Source organism: Taudactylus pleione, unplaced genomic scaffold (genome assembly GCF_031769625.1).
Source record: "Taudactylus pleione unplaced genomic scaffold, aTauple2 ptg000695l, whole genome shotgun sequence".
NCBI lineage: Eukaryota > Metazoa > Chordata > Amphibia > Anura > Myobatrachidae > Taudactylus > Taudactylus pleione.
The window spans coordinates 2769039-2787077 of NW_028285097.1; positions in this window are offsets into that span (position 1 = coordinate 2769039).

Sequence of the window (18039 nt, forward strand, 5' to 3'; positions counted from 1 at the left end):
GTTATGGGTTACCGCCACTTGCTGCACTACATACTAAGCTACTACAATGCTATAACACATATACAGTATACACCGGAGATGCGCTAGTTATGGGTTACCACCACTTGCTGCACTACATACTAAGCTACGGCAATGCTATTGCACATATACAGTATACACCGGAGATGCGCTGGTTATGGGTTACCGCCACTTGCTGCACTACTTACTAAGCTACTGCAATGCTATAGCACATATACAGTATACACCGGAGATGCGCTGGTTATGGGTTACCACCACTTGCTGCACTACATACTAAGCTACTGCAATGCTATAGCACATATACAGTATACACCGGAGATGCGCTGGTTATGGGTTACCGCCACTTGCTGCACTACTTACTAAGCTACTGCAATGCTATAGCACATATACAGTATCTATCAGAGCCAAAAGCACTCCCACTGACATCACTAGTTATGTCAGTGGGGCCGGCTCCAGGCGGTAGGCGTTCCCATGGGAACACCTCCATCTGGGCAGCCGCGCCCCTGACACGCCCACCAAAGGGGGGGTGCTGTCAATCACCATCGACAGCACGCCCCCTTTGGTGCGAGATCCATAACGAGGGCTTGGCCGCCGTTATTCGGGACTCGCGCTTGCGCATGACGGAGCCGCCTCCGTTGTGCGCATGCGCACTTGGCCAACATCGACCCACTTGCGAGCGCTCAGCGCTCGTGAGCTGGGCTGAATCAGGCCCTGAATGCAATGTTCGCAAATTCCTCATCATATCTTTTTGGTGGCTTGCTGATATTTGATCTTGCAGAAGACCTTTTCTGTGGTTTAACTTCCACGGTGATAGTCTCTGACACAGATACATCTTCAGTTGCTGACATGTCCAGTAAAAAATACTTGTTCTGCATATCAACTTCATGCTTTTCTACAATTTGTTGTTTCTTTATAGGTAACATCTCTGGACTTAACAAACTTTCTGGCATTTGGATTCCATAATCTGTAACCTTTGCTCTCATGGCATTAGCCAAGCATGATGCACTTTACTGATTTTGGATACAGCTTTTGATTTCTCCTTTGGTATATGCACATAGGATGTACCTCCAAAGGTCCAATATACCAAAAACTCAGACACCAAATTCCAAAAACAAGATGCACAAAACATATATAAACTGAATGTGAACAAATAAGAAACCATTTGATAATTGAATATCCAAAAGAAGATGTAGACAGAGCTGTTGCTGGTCAATAAACAAACTCAATGTAATTTATGTAAATGTTGGACAAGGACAAGAACAAATATTCAATAAAACATTCACATACATATAAATATAGATATTCTTCTCCGTTATCAGGGTCTTGAGTATGTGACCTGTCTGATTCTCAACAAGTCTTTTGTAATCCGCAGTCTATTTATAATATAATTATATGTTAAACACACAATAGGCCAAGCGAGCGGAATAGAGAAGTGGAAAAAATATGTCTGTCCCAAGATGGCGTCAGCCGAGCTGCTGCAGTTTTTACATAGCAATGTATGACGGTGATGTGTACTGTACGTTTGAGCACATTAAAACCTTTGAGTACATTAGATATTTACTATTTCCATCATTAGAAAAGTCCTGTTCGCTTTCTGATCACGAGAAAATGGCGCCTAATGCCCCAGGTACTATAGTACAACACCCAGAATAAATTGGTTGTTTTCTTACAATGGTTTAATCATATGAAACATTTTGTTTTTGTCTCCAAACAAGTTTTAATTCTATGGATATTTGTGTTGAATTGTGCTGCATCTGCCACCAATTTATCTCTACAATCGTAATTAAAGCTCATTAAATATTTATCTAATCAACTTTGCTGGGAAAGCAAAAAAGTCAATGTTTCTCTTAGCAGAATAACAATTTGTTTTATTTAATAAGTAGTCATCCACTAACGCTCTCACTACACCCTCTAGCATAATCAGAGCAGGATACAGCAGAACTGTATGGGTGACCGCGCAGTGGGCCTGATTCAGAGGTGCTCGCAAAAAGCGAGCACTCGCTCTGAATCAGAGCCACTTTTTTTTTTATTACCCGGCCTCCAGCGAGCGGCCAGGTGATGGTCACGACCATCGCGACCATCGGGCTTGGAATGAGACCCTTGTGGTAGGGTCTCATTCCCGCAATCCCCACTAATAGAGCAGGAAGCTAGTAGGGCCGCCCACAAACAGCAGGCGTTCCTTCAGGAACACCTCCGTTTGACCAGCCACCCCCCCTCCCCGCCTACAAAATGGGGCGAGCTGTCGATCAACATCGACAGCCGCCCCGTTTGTAGCGAGGCCCAGAGCGAGTGATTTCTCAGTCGAGCAGTGCGCATGCTGCTGGTTGCGCAGTGCCCCACCATCGGCCCACTTGCGAGCGCATAGTGCTTGCGAGCGGGTCTGAATCAGGCCCAGTGTACAGAACGCTGCTTGTTTTGTTATATACTTTTAATTACATAATAGATATCTCGCCTCCAAAAATCAGAAATAGTCTTTTTTTTTATATTCTTTTCTACGTTGCAGTGCAAAACGTGCTGTGCACCGGCCTCGATGTGCGCGGTTACGCCTAGATTTCTGCCGTGATGCATGAGCCATATAGTGGCGTTTGTGTAAGAGCACAAATTTGCACAGGCAGTAAGGAACTGGGCAGAATAAAGGTATGCCAAGCAGAGAATGCAGTAGGCACGCCATTACTCTTCCCTCTGCGAAGCGAGGTCTAAATTAAACCCCCTCTTGCACAATGAGATTATTCAAAACTGATAAAGGGATGGAGAAGGTACATTTTTAGGGCAACCTTTGCTTGTAAGAAGGGAGGCACAGCCAATATTAATGGATCCCTGCAATTCCCAGTATGACGTACCCACTCTCTCATAAGTCCACGCCCCTGTGTACAGGAGCCTCTCCTCGCTAATGGCGGTCCTGCGGATAGCCTCACTCTCATTCATTAAGCTGCAAATGAGGGTAAACCCAGCTGCATTTAAGCAGAAACAGCCTTTTTTAATGAGCGAGCTGGCAGTCTTGCAGTAATAAATGAGACTATAATGTGCCATTTACACTTTCAGATACTTACCCCCTTCTAGTTGTCAGAGGGCCTGATTCAGAGACGGACGCAAAGGCGATTACGCATGCAATGGAGTGATTGTTTGCCATCGCGCATACGTAAAAGCTGCACTGCGATCACGTAAGTACAGAGGGATCCATCGCAGAGTGAGTGACAAGCTGTCAGCATTTGGGGGTGGTGTTGGGGTGTGGTCTGAGAAACGCAGGTGTGTTTGTCCATTTAAATGCCATTAGATGGGCGTGCATACGTTAGCCACTGAGAGTGCATATGCAGCTCTGCATGTCTGAAGTGCTTCTAAGGCTGCCGCATGGCCAAGATGGCCGCCGATGTGCGGCGATGTTACCGATATTTATGCAGGTATGCTTCATCGCAGGCAGGTAAGAAGGCAGCAGTGGCCAGCCTTATGCTCCGGTGAACTTTGCAGACATTATCATACTTTTCCTGCTGCTTTGCGTGTGAATCCGCAGCTGGGATTGCAATAGCGTCCATCACTGAATTAGGCCCAGAGTGCAGAGTAGGAATCCTTACTGTGCTCTGCGCAAAACATCCCAGCTGCGCCGCTGTAAAACGAAGGTGTTGTGCTAGACCAAATAGGTACTTGTTATAATTTATTACAAATGACCTCTCTATCTATCTGCTATGACTGGGGGTCTCTTATCAGCCTCTTACCGTGTGTTTATAGCACCCAGTAGTAGGTGGATGCGCGTCTTATCAGACAGGAATCAGATTGAATGTTGGAGAATTGCTCAGGATCTGCTCCCCGAGAAGTGCGTCCAAATAACATATTATTATTACATGATAAAACACTCTCATCTGATGATAATCCCCCTCCTGTCATTCTCCAACATCAGGATCTGCAGTCAAACTTTGAGCGCCCCCACAATATGAGCTGACAAATTGTTGCTAACACACATCAACGCTATTCACATACAAGTGAGTCATGGCCTGAAGTGCAGGAACGAGACCAGCTCTGCAACTATCCACCGAGACTTTCAAGTAAATTATGACTCACAATCATATAATCATTAAGTGAGAATTACTCAGAACCCAGGGGACACTGGCTTGGAAAAGAAATATTTGTATAGACTTACAGTCAAGCATTTTTCCAATGGAGATATTAGTTTGCTCATGTTTAATTTGTACATCACCTCTTTGACTTTCACCATGGCAACTGATTTACCAGCATCACATCCAGCATCCATCCCCTCCTAAATGAAGTTCTAATGGGAATTAGGTGTATTTTTTTAATATTATTCCCTTTTTATCACTCCATGGTCTTAAAACAGCAATGCTGGAATAAGCTAAGCAATGTACTGCAGAATCAGTCAGGAAAGATGATGGATTAAACATTGCTGTGTCCAGTACATTGAAAACTTCATAACATGAGGGATAAACAAATAAGACTATGGCCCTCATTCAGAGCCGTACGCTCTGAGCAGAGCGCACGCTCTGAATGAGGGCCGGCCTCCATGAAAATGGAGCGTCCTCCTGGACGCTCGTATAGCTGTGGGTCACCACCAACAGGCTATACGAGCGTGCATTTTGATGGCCGCGATGGTCTTGACTGGAGCGTCCGGCTCTGAATCAGGGCCTTAGTCATTTGTTCAGAAGATATATTTGTGGTCTGCTAGTGAGACCATCACATCAGTCCTTAGTACTGTACTTCAACAAAAGTCACTCCATTGCTGATTGACACTGTGGGATCTATTTACTAAGCAGTGTTAGGAGACAGAGTGAAAAGTGATAAGAAAGTGCTAAGGTACCAGCCAATCAGCTCCCAACTGTCATTTTTCAAACACAGCCTGTGAGATGACAGTTGGGAGCTGATTGGCTGGCACCTTACCACTTTATTTTCACTTTTCACTCTGTCTCCTAACTAGGGATGTGCAGGCTCGGATAGGTTCGAGTTTGCACGTGGAGTTCGGATTTTTCCCTCCAAAAAAAACGGAACTCAGAAAGAGGCAAAACGTCATCTTACATGGACGAACATCATCATTCCATTCATCAAATCCGAACTCCACGTGCAAACTCGAACCTATCCGAGCCTGCACATCCCTACTCCTAACACTGCTTAGTAAATAGACCTCTGTGTCTGCTCCTGGATCTAGGACTATGTATTCTTTGGAACATTCACTATATCCTACAAGAATCATTGCCACTGTTTCATTTTGTAGCTTGCCGTGTCTTCTTCAGGAATATAAGCAAATACTTTGCATCCAATAACTCTGAGGTGTTTTACACTAGGTAGTTCACAAAGTTCATAAGAGGTTTTCTGCACATTTTGGATAATAATCTACTTTGCAAATAAGTAACAGTCATTGCCTCATCACCCCCGGGTTGTACAGATAACCATAGTCTGTTAGCATTAGGGGTAAGCGGGTTCGGATTTCTGAAATCCGAAACCCCCCGAGCCCCCCCGATCCGAGGCCAATCCGAGTCAGGCTCGACTTTTCCCGCCTGACTCGGATCTGAAATCGAGGCAAAACGTCATCATCCCGCCTTCCGGGTATCGCGGGTTTTGGATCCTATATAAGGTACCCGCGTCGGCGCCATTTTCTCACTCGGCTGTGGACAGTGAAGAGGGAGGGTTGCAGTTAGGGCTGGCTGGGCTGTGTAGTGTAGTGTAGTGTTGTAGTGTAGTGCAGTGTAGTGTTGTGCTGTGCTGTGCTGCGCTGTGCTGCTGTTGTCCATAGGGGCTGTGTCCACTACTTCAAAGTCCATAGGGGCTGGCTGGACTGTGTTGTGCAGTCAGTTGTCCATAGGGGCTGTGTCCACTACAAAGTCCTGTGCAGTGTCCCAGTCCTAAAGGGGTGCTGTAGTGTTGTCCAGGGGGTGCTCTGTCCGTCAGGGGTGCTCCCCCCAAGTGCTAAAAAAATATATATTTTTTCTGTGTTTGTGAATTGTGTGCGCAGTAGCCGCACGTGCATCAACAAAGTAGTGCCAAGCGTGCGCCTGTGTCCCATAAATAAAGGGCCGGCCGGATTGACCACTAAAGGGTGCTGTAACCCCCAAAGGGCACTCCAAACAAAATAAAAATATATATTTTTTTGTGTTTGTGAATTGTGTGCGCAGTAGCCGCACGTGCATCAACAAAGTAGTGCCAAGCGTGCGCCTGTGTCCCATAAGTAAAAGGCCGGTTGGCTTGCCCATTAAAGGGTGCTGTAACCCCCAAAGGGCTCTCCAAACAAAATAAAAAAATATATTTTTTTGTTTGTGAATTGTGTGCGCAGTAGCCGCACATGCATCAAGAAAGTAGTGCCAAGCGTGCGCCTGTGTCATAAGTAAAGGGCCGGCTGGCTTGTCCGTTAAAGGGTGCTGTAACCCCCACAGTACACTCCAAACAAAATAAAAAAATATTTTCTGTGTTTGTGAATTGTGTGCACTGTGGCTGCACGTGCATCAACGAAGGAGCAGCGCCAAGCTTGCACCTGTGTCCCATAAGTAAAAGGCCAGCTGGCTTGTCCGTTAAAGGGTGCTGTAACCCCCAAAGGGCACTCCAAACAAAATAAAAAAATATATTTTTTGTTTGTGAATTGTGTGCGCAGTAGCCGCACGTGCATCAACAAAGTAGTGCCAGCGTGCGCCTGTGTCCCATAAGTAAAAGGCCGGCTGGCTTGTCTGTTAAAGGGTGCTGTAACCCCCAAAGGGCACTCCAAACAAAATAAAAAAATATATTTTTTTGTTTGTGAATTGTGTGCGCAGTAGCCGCACGTGCATCAACAAAGTAGTGTCAAGCGTGCACCTGTGTCATAAGTAAAAGGTCGGCTGGCTTGTCCGATAAAGGGTGCTGTAACCCCCAAAGTACATTCCAAACAAAATAAAAAAATATTTTCTGTGTTTGTGAATTGTGTGCGCAGTTGCCGCACGTGCATCAACAAAGTAGTGCCAAGCGTGTGCGCCTGTGTCATAAGTAAAGGGCCGGCTGGCTTGTCAATTAAAGGGTGCTGTAACCCCCAAAGTACACTCCAAACAAAATAAAAAAGTATTTTCTGTGTTTGTGAATTGTGTGCACTGTGGCTGCACGTGCATCAACAAAGGAGCAGCGCCAAGCGTGCGCCTGTGTCTCATAAGTAAAGGGCCGGCTAGCTCATTTCTTAAAGGGTGGTGTAACCCACAAAGTGCACTAGTCTCCAACAAAAATAAAAAATTATTTTATGTGTTTGTGTGCACCTTAGCCGCACGTATATATCAATATAACATAAATGGAGGACCAAACTTTCTCCGATAAAAATAAAATAGGGAATGATCAAAAACCACTTCCTCCTAGTGCTGAAGCTGCTGCCACTAGTCATGACATAGACGATAACATGCCATCAACGTCGTCTGTCAAGGCCGATGCCCAATGTCATAGAAGAGGGCACATACAATCCCAAATGGCAAAGTTCAGGAAAATGACCTTGAAAAAAACATTTAAATCATCTGAAGAGAAACGTAAACTTGCCAATATGCCATTTACGACACGGAGTGGCAAGGAATGGCTTAGGTCTTTCCCTATGTTCATGACTAGTGGTTCAGCTTCACATGACGATGGAAGCCCTCCTCCCACTAAAAAAATCAAATGAGTTAAGCTGGCAAAAGCACAGCGAAGAACTGTGCGTTCTAAGAAGATATCACAAATCCCCAAGGAGAGTCCAAGTGTGGTGGTGGTTGCGATGCCTGACCTTCCCAGCACGGGACGGGAAGAGGTGGCTCTTTCCACCATTTGCACGCCCCCTGCAAGTGCTGAAAGGAGCACCCACAGTTCACTTGCTGATATGCAAATTGAAGATGTCACTGTTGAAGTACAACAGGATGAGGATACTGGTGTAGCTGGCGCTGAGGAGGAAGTTGGCGAGGAGGATTCTGATGGTGATGTGGTTTGTTTAAATCAGGCTCCGGGGGAGACAGTTGTTGTCCGTGGGATGAAAAAGCCCATCACGGTCATGCCTGGGCAGAAGACCAAACATTCCACCTCTTTGGTCTGGCAATATTTCTATCCAAATCCGGACAACAACTGTCTTGCCATATGTACCATATGTAAAGGTGGAATAAGTAGGGGTAGGGACGTTAACCACCTAGGAACATCCTCCCTTATACGGCACCTGCAGCGCGTTCATATAAAGTTACTGTCAAGTTCAGAAACTTTGGCTAAGACCGTAAGCAGTCCAGGGACACCTAAATCCCGTTGTCCTGTTGTATCCAAGCGCCTGCAAACCACACCGTCAACTCCCTCCTCATCAATTTCCTCCATAGTCAGGATCGGAAGTAGTCCTGCAGGCCATGTCACTGGCATGACTGACTCTCCTATCCGGGATTCCTCTGGAGGATCCTGCATTGCTGCTGCTGGGAGTCGTTCATCATCCCAGAGAGGAAGTAGGAACACCACTACTTTTACTAAACAATTGACCCTCCAACAGTCCCTAGCGAGGAGGATGAAGTACGACAGCAGTCATCCTGAAGCAAAACATATAACTGAGGCCTTGACTGCTATGTTGGTGTTAGACGTGCATCCGGTATCCGCCATTAGTGCAGTGGGATTTAGACAATTGATGGAGGTAGTGTGTCCCCGGTTCCAAATCCCATCTAGATTCCACTTCACTAGGCATGCGATACCGGGACTGTACAGAAACATCAGAAAAAGTGTCCTCAGTGTCCTGAAAAATGCGGTTGTACCCAATGTCCACTTAACCACGGACATGTGGACAAGTGGAACAGGGCAGACTAAGGACTATATGACTGTGACAGCCCACTGGGTAGTTGTATCACCTTACGCAGCAACAGCAGCAGCGTCACCAGTAGCAGCATCTCAGAAACGCCAGCTCGTTCCAAGGCAGGCTACGCTGTGTATCACCGGTTTCAGTAAGAGGCACACCGCCGACAACCTCTTAGAGAAACTGAGGGAAATCATCACCCAGTGGCTTACCCCACTTAGACTCTCCTGGGGATTTGTGATATCTGACAATGCCACCAATATTGTACGGGGATTACATCTGGGCAAATTCCAGCATGTCCTATGTTTTGCTCACACAATAAACTTGGTGGTGCAGAATTTTCTGAAAATCGACAGGGGCGTGCAGGAGACGCTTTGGGTGGCCCTAAAAATTTCAGGCCACTTTCGCCATTCAGATACTGCGTGCCGAAGACTGGAGTACCAGCAAACACTCTTGAACCTGCCCCGCCATCACCTGAAGCAAGAGGTTGTGACGCGGTGGAACTCAACCCTCTATATGCTTCAGAGGATGGAGGAGCAGCAAAAGGCCATTCAAGCCTATACATCCACCTATGATATAGGCAAAGGAGGGGGTATGCACCTGACTCAAGCGCAGTGGAAAATGATTTACGTGTTGTGCAAGGTTCTCCAGCCCTTCGAACTTGCCACACGTGAAGTCAGTTCAGACACTGCCAGCTTGAGTCAGGTCATTCTCCTCATCAGGTTTTTGCAGAAGCAGCTGTAGAAGCCCTTCATTCGCTTTGCCAGGATTCCAGGGTGGTCAATCTGTTGAAATCAGACCACTACATTTTGGTCACTGTGCTCGATCCTAGGTTTAAAGCCTATGTGGTGTCTCTCTTTCCGGCCGACACAAGCCTGCAGAGGTGCAAAGACCTGCTGGTGAACACACTGTCAACTGAAGCGGAACGTGACACGTCAACAGCTCCTTCTTCATTTTCTCCCACAACTGGGGCTGCCAGGAAAAAACATAGCTATCCTAAGCAACCCGCTGGTGGTGATGCAGGGCAGGCAGGACCAAGTTTGGACATCTGGTCCGGACTGAAGGACCTGGCAACAATTTCTGACATGTCTACTGTTACTACATATGATACTGTCACCATTGACAGAATGGTGGAGGATTACATCGGTGACAGCATCCAAGTAGGCATGTCAGACAGTCCATACTTGTATTGGCAGGAAAAAGAGGCCATTTTGAAGGCCCCTGTACAAACTGGCTCTATTTTACCTGAGTTGTCCCACCTCCAGTGTGTACTCCGAAAGAGTGTTTAGTGCAGCCGGGAACCTTGCCAGCGAAAGGCGTAGGAGGTTGCTTCCACAAAATGTGGAGAAGATGATGTTCATAAAAATGAATTATCAACTCTTCCAGGGAGACCAGCCTCCAGAACGTACAGAGGGACCTGTGGTGGTGGATTCGAGTTGGGACGAGTTAATACTCTGTGAGGATGAGGATGTACACAACACTGAAGAGGGTGAGGAATCGGTGGATGAGGAGGATGAGGACGACATCTTGCCTCCGTAGAGCCAGTTTGTGCAGGGACAGATTAATTGCCAGCTTGTTTTGTGGGGGCCCAAACGAACCAATCATTTCAGCCACAGTTGTGTGGCAGACCCTGGCGCTGAAATGATTGCTTTGTTAAAGTGTGCATGTCCTGTTTATACAACATAAGGGTGGGTGGGAGGGCCCAAGGACAATTCCATCTTGCACCTCTTTTTTTCTTTTGAATTATGTACTGTTTGGGGCCTAGTTTTTCAAACTGCCATCCTGTCTGCTACTGCAGTATCACTCCTAGATGGGTCACGTGTTTGTGCCGCCCACTCGTGTCGCTTAGCATAGTCATCCAGCTACCTCGGTGCAACCTTTTGGACATAAAAACACTATTGTGAGGTGTGAGGTGTTCAGAATAGACTGGAAATTAGTGGAAATTAAGGTTATTGAGGTTAATAATAGCATAGAAGCAGAAAAACCAACACATTCTGTGATTTTAGCTGTTTTTATGCTTTTTTAAAAAAAAATACAGATCCAAAACACAAAACCCAGAACCCAAAACACGGAAGAGTGGTTTGGGCAAAACCAATCTAGATCCAAAACACGAAGAAAGATCCAGATCTAAAACCAAAACACAAAACACGAAAAGTGGCCGGTGCACACCCCTAGTTAGCATGCATCTGATCATTTTTGTCAGGGTTCTGTTCTTCCTTTCGGCTTCCCCATTTTTTCTTTTGTTGCTCTATGTTGTTTAAAGAAGTTTTCTGTCATGTTCTGTAATTGACACTTCAAAATGTGAGTGGATTTTGCTGAAACCTGTTACATGTCACTGTTATACAGTTTTCGTATTTCCAGGACTTCATCAATGTTATCTGTTGTCTGTGCCACATGTGAATGACGTTATAGTGTGTGATTAGTCTCACCTCTTCCTTTGCAGTATTAAGACAATTCAGTTTACCATCTGCTTTGGCTATCACCCTTCTACCATCCAGGAAAATATACATATCATCTTGGAATTTGATTGTATTTTAACTGCCATGCACCTGTGGAAGGCTGTGCTGGGATCACGAGTTTGATCCCAGCATCAGCCGACGTGCAGGGGCAGGCAGGAGGGATGTGTCCTCTGCGGGACACATCCGTTGCCGGCGCTGGGACAGTAATGTCCCTAGCGTCGGTGCAGATACCGCGGGCACCTGGTGAAGGGACCGCCTGGTCCCTTTCACCAGTGCCGGCGGTACTGTGGCGCCGGGAGAAGCTTGGCTCCGGGCGCAAGCTCAGCGGAGCTTGGCGCCCGGCAGCCAAGAGGCGGCGGGTAGCCGGCGCTGGGAGAGAGTACTTGCTCCCAGCGCCGGTCAGGCATTGGGCGCGGCGGGCGTTTGGCTCTGGCCGCGAGCCAAATCTGGCTCGCGGGCCAGCAGCCAATCAGAGGCGGACGCGACGAGCCAATCGCGGCTCGCCGCGTCATAGCCCCGCCCACTCGCGCCGTCTTGTATTAGACGGCGCAGAGCGGGAAAAGTCAGTTCGGCGGCGGAGAGGGAGGAGAGAAGACCTCCCGAAGAGTGGAAGATCGGCGCGGCAACAGGGGCGGCGGCCGCGGAAGAGGCCAGAAGACGCCGCTGTCAAGAGAGAAGACAGGCGGCGCCGGCTGGAGGAAGAGAAGAAGAGGCGGCGCCGCTGGCCAGGACGGGCCAGCGGCAGAAGAATGCGGCTGAGGACCGGAGAGGACTGCGGGGGTGGGAAGTGAAAGAGCGTCACGAAGCTCCCCCCCGCAGCCTCTTCCAACGTAGCAGGTAGGCCCTCCGTGAGGCCCACCATATACCCCCTCCCTAGACCGCCAGGATTGTCGGGCGTTAGGCCCGTGGAGCGTTGTCGGGCACTAGGCCCGTGGGTAATTAGGCGGGCACAAGGCCCGGGGCACTATAGTGGGCATTAGGCCCTATAAAAGGATTGGCCCGTAATAAGGTGTGAGTGGCCTGGGTACTAGGCCCAGGCCACTAAATGATCGAGTAGGCGGGCACTAGGCCCGTGGCCATAAACCAGGCGTAGGCCTGTACCCATACAGGAGGGCACTAGGCCCTATATTTGAGCCCCAATAAAAGTGGTCTGGACATTAAGCCCAGGCCACTACCAGAGCCCACCGTTAGGCAGGCCACTAGGCCTGAGCTGCAAAATAGAGCGGGACTCTGGGCAGTAGGCCCAAGTCCCTTGAGTACCCCACAGTAGGCAGGCATAAGCCCTGAGCCGCTGGTAAGACCCTGGGCGTTAGGTCCAGGGCCCTGAGCCCATTAGGTAGCCCCCGCATAGATGATTAGAGGTGTGAGCAGTGGTGGAGAGCTGTACGGCTTCCACCCATGAGGTAGTGGTTTCCCCAGTCACCGAGAAGAGGAGCTGGCCAGCTCTGGATAGGTAGCAGACATTTAAAGGGACAGCACTGTGTTTTGCTCTTGTGTATTTAGTCTGTGTTTGGTGTTCCGTGCAGGGCAAATGTTTAGTTTTGTTATATCTGTAGCACTACACACACTGTAGGTTGAGGGTGATGCCGTTTTAGTATGTGTAGTTGCTTGACATAGGTTTAGGCCCTGCACGGCTGTGTTGTGTATCTCCTTACAGGGACCTTTAGGCGAGTGAGCGGACGAAGAGCAAGAGTGGACACGGTGAGAAATATCTGTGTGTACTGTCTCTCCCTGTTTGTTTGTCACTACCTATCTCCTTCCTTCTGGGCGGACGGTGAACCTTGCAACCCGGTGCAAGGATGGATCTTCACCTGGTGCGTGAGTACCGATAGGTGAAAATTTGGGATCTGAGGCCAAAAGTGCCAATGATGATCTTCACTTAAAACCTGAATTTATCCCCCGGTTCAGTAGGGCGCGTCGGTCGACGTGAGGAAGGACGGTACTCACCTCGTCTCCTTCCCCCTAGGTCATCGTGTCCGTGTTCTATTCGGAGGTTCCAGGACCGTCTGCTCAACACACGGCCTGAAGGTGAGAGGGTGCGACGCAAGGTAAGTAACAGACGTACACCTGCACGGCAGCAGGCATTGCACCGCACCCGCCCCTCACATTTGGCGTAGTCGGCAGGATCACGGACACGATGTGGACCACCGGCAAGAGGACCCCCCTATGGACAGCTCCGGAGTGGAACCATCCCCGGGCGTATGAGGACAAGAGTGACTGGATTACGGTGTGCGCAGAAGACATCATGAAGATGGTGCAGCGGTCGGTACAGCGCGGCAAGAAAGAGCGCTGGGAGAAGGGGCGCAAGAAATCAGCTGTGACCCCCTGCAAGACGTGTCAGCGGCTGGGACATGATGCCAGCGAATGTCCCTGGCGTGAATTTAGGGCGACAGAAGAGGAAAAAATGTCCCCGTTGGAGATCACACAGATGGCCCAGCAAGCGGTCCAGAAATGTGGTCAGAAGAACTCTGTGAAGAAGAGACTCTGGTGTATGCTCTGCGGAACCTACGGGCATGAGCATAATAGCTGTCCACGTGATGAAGAGTGGCACCAGGAGGATGAAGAATTCTGGTGTGAAGGATGTGGAGATCCAGAGCATGAGCTTCGAGATTGTCCATGGGACGAAGACCGGATGATCTTGAATGCCAGAGCCCAGAAGTGGATAGAAGAAGCCAGGGAAGTGGAGCAGAAGAGCCTGCTGGAAGTACGTTCGCAGGTGCCCATTGTCCCTGAGCAGGAGCCGAAGGGTAGAGATCCCTTTGTGATGAAGATGGCAACAGCACCCCCGTGCTGGAAGTGTCGGCGGCAGGGACACTTGGCCCATGAGTGTCCCTGGGAAGATGCAGTGGCACTGTTATGCCCCGAAGAGGTCCCAGTGAAGAAGGATCCTTGCCCGCAGAGGACAGATGTGGATGACTGGGAGGTGAAGATGCCACGCTATAAGGAAGAGCGTGAAGACCCAGTGGCAAAGAAGTCTAGGATCTCCCCATGCTGGAAGAGTCCGAGACCTGGATACCCGGAGATGTCAGCGGAAGAGATGGAGTACGCTGAAGAAGGAAAGTGTCGCTTGCTGCAGGAGTCTGTGGAGAAGAGTCCAGACTCATGGAAAATGTCGGCGGAGACCCGGGAGGAAGAGGATGCCCCGGAGGAATCGACTATTGGGTGGTGGTTAGTGCCACACCCTGAATTCAGTGAAGATGCCCCAGACAAGTTGGAAGAAGAGTGGGTGGCTGCGGCACCCTTAGAAGAAAATTCCCCATGGTGGCCCATCGTGAGTGGCACTTCCGAGTTGCCACTCCCACAGAGGATCCGCAGAGTGAAGTCAGGAGGTACGAAGATGGAGAGCCCGGAGCCAGTGGAGAAGGAATGTGGGGTCATAGTCGGTCCCGGCTGGGCCCTTGAACAGATCCTCGCTGGAGGGACCATAGAATACCCTGACCCGCGGACGTTGGAGATGGAGGAAGACTTTGTAGGGACTACAAAGGAAAAAGGGGGCGGAAATGTGGAAGGCTGTGCTGGGATCACGAGTTTGATCCCAGCATCAGCCGACGTGCAGGGGCAGGCAGGAGGGATGTGTCCTCTGCGGGACACATCCGGTGCCGGCGCTGGGACAATAATGTCCTTAGCGTCGGTGCAGATACCGCGGGCACCTGGTGAAGGGACCGCCTGGTCCCTTTCACCAGTGCCGGCGGTACTGTGGCGCCGGGAGAAGCTTGGCTCCGGGCGCAAGCTCAGCGGAGCTTGGCGCCCGGCAGCCAAGAGGCGGCGGGTAGCCGGCGCTGGGAGAGAGTACTTGCTCCCAGCGCCGGTCAGGCGTTGGGCGCGGCGGGTGTTTGGCTCTGGCCGCGAGCCAAATCTGGCTCGCGGGCCAGCAGCCAATCAGAGGCGGACGCGACGAGCCAATCGCGGCTCGCCGCGTCATAGCCCCGCCCACTCGCGCCGTCTTGTATTAGACGGCGCAGAGCGGGAAAAGTCAGTTCGGCGGCGGAGAGGGAGGAGAGAAGACCTCCCGAAGAGTGGAAGATCGGCGCGGCAACAGGGGCGGCGGCCGCGGAAGAGGCCAGAAGACGCCGCTGTCAAGAGAGAAGACAGGCGGCGCCGGCTGGAGGAAGAGAAGAAGAGGCGGCGCCGCTGGCCAGGACGGGCCAGCGGCAGAAGAATGCGGCTGTGGACCGGAGAGGACTGCGGGGGTGGGAAGTGAAAGAGCATCACGAAGCTCCCCCCCGCAGCCTCTTCCAACGTAGCAGGTAGGCCCTCCGTGAGGCCCACCATATACCCCCTCCCTAGACCGCCAGGATTGTCGGGCGTTAGGCCCGTGGAGCGTTGTCGGGCACTAGGCCCGTGGGTAATTAGGCGGGCACAAGGCCCGGGGCACTATAGTGGGCATTAGGCCCTATAAAAGGATTGGCCCGTAATAAGGTGTGAGTGGCCTGGGTACTAGGCCCAGGCCACTAAATGATCGAGTAGGCGGGCACTAGGCCCGTGGCCATAAACCAGGCGTAGGCCTGTACCCATACAGGAGGGCACTAGGCCCTATATTTGAGCCCCAATAAAAGTGGTCTGGACATTAAGCCCAGGCCACTACCAGAGCCCACCGTTAGGCAGGCCACTAGGCCTGAGCTGCAAAATAGAGCGGGACTCTGGGCAGTAGGCCCAAGTCCCTTGAGTACCCCACAGTAGGCAGGCATAAGCCCTGAGCCGCTGGTAAGACCTTGGGCGTTAGGTCCAGGGCCCTGAGCCCATTAGGTAGCCCCCGCATAGATGATTAGAGGTGTGAGCAGTGGTGGAGAGCTGTACGGCTTCCACCCATGAGGTAGTGGTTTCCCCAGTCACCGAGAAGAGGAGCTGGCCAGCTCTGGATAGGTAGCAGACATTTAAAGGGACAGCACTGTGTTTTGCTCTTGTGTATTTAGTCTGTGTTTGGTGTTCCGTGCAGGGCAAATGTTTAGTTTTGTTATATCTGTAGCACTACACACACTGTAGGTTGAGGGTGATGCCGTTTTAGTATGTGTAGTTGCTTGACATAGGTTTAGGCCCTGCACGGCTGTGTTGTGTATCTCCTTACAGGGACCTGTAGGCGAGTGAGCGGACGAAGAGCAAGAGTGGACACGGTGAGAAATATCTGTGTGTACTGTCTCTCCCTGTTTGTTTGTCACTACCTATCTCCTTCCTTCTGGGCGGACGGTGAACCTTGCAACCCGGTGCAAGGACGGATCTTCACCTGGTGCGTGAGTACCGATAGGTGAAAATTCGGGATCTGAGGCCAAAAGTGCCAATGATGATCTTCACTTAAAACCTGAATTTATCCCCCGGTTCAGTAGGGCGCGTCGGTCGACGTGAGGAAGGACGGTACTCACCTCGTCTCCTTCCCCCTAGGTCATCGTGTCCGTGTTCTATTCGGAGGTTCCAGGACCGTCTGCTCAACACACGGCCTGAAGGTGAGAGGGTGCGACGCAAGGTAAGTAACAGACGTACACCTGCACGGCAGCAGGCATTGCACCGCACCCGCCCCTCACACACCTTACAGATAGGAGTCCATCCGCCAAGCAGGGAACATTGTATCTGCACTTAGAACTTTCTCTTGTTTTACTATTGTGTAACTTATACAGAAACTTCTGCTTTAAGGGCCATTCTGGTGTCACTTTCATGTTGTCAGCAGAAGTTGCTTTTTTATACTGGCTCATCTATAAACCTGAAATCCATTAAAGACTTGTTTCCACCAGGGCAATAATCATTATACTGCATTCTTGCCTACCCTCCCGATTTGGTCAGGAGCCACCCGGGAAGGCAGGCAAGCCTCCCGCAAGCTACCTACCCATCCTGCCCCCCCGTGATTACATGAGAATCCCCGTCAGCGGGGGGGGGGGCCTGTGATCGCGTCATTTTGGCCCTGCCCCTGCTTCACAATATCGGGGTTATCGGCATTGTGTAGCGGGGTCGGGGCCAAAATGACGCGAACGTGTGGCCACACCCCTGCTCTGCCCACAACAGCCGGCCACGCCCCCAATTTTGCCGATCGGGCTGCCCCCTCCCAGAAGGGGCAGCCAGAATGTCGGCATCTCTGATATACTGTATGTGCACAGGCTGTACATTAATACCCATACAGTACAGTACCCAGGCCCCGCTAATGTCTCGACGGCCCTGTCCAAACATCGCTGTTCTACTTTATTACTCATCCCAAATGGTTTTACTTCAATACCTTTATCTCATTATTGGGGAGAGGCATCAATCCTTGGAGAGATATAAAATGGAGAAGTTGCCCAAAGTAACCAATCAGCTTCTATCTGTCACGTCATAGACTGTTCTCCATAAATGACAGTTATGTTACATTTGGCAACATCTCCCTTTTATCTCTCTCCAAGGCCTGATACATCTCCATTTATAACTATGTCCTGTATCTTTTACATTATATCAGTGTTGGCTAACCTTGACACTCCAGCTGTTATGGAACTACATAACCCAGCATGCACTGCTACAGTTTTGCTATTAGGGCATGCTAAAACTGTGGCAGGGCATGCTGGGATATATAGTTCCACAACAGCTGGAGTGTCAAGGTTAACCAACACTGCAGTATATGCTTCCCCATGTATCCAACCTATCACAGCCCCCTCTTCAGCCACCCCCCACCCCCACCCCCGCACCATTGTTTTTTCTCATTTTATTAAATGACTGGTGTAATACTGTTTGTCCTGCTCTACTGTCCATGACCCAGTGGCCTCCAAGCCTTTAAACACTGCTTTAAAACACATCTCTTTAGGGTTCTATTTACTAAGCCTTGGATGGAGATAAAGCCGACAAAGATAAGGTACCAGCCAACCAGCTCCCCGCTAT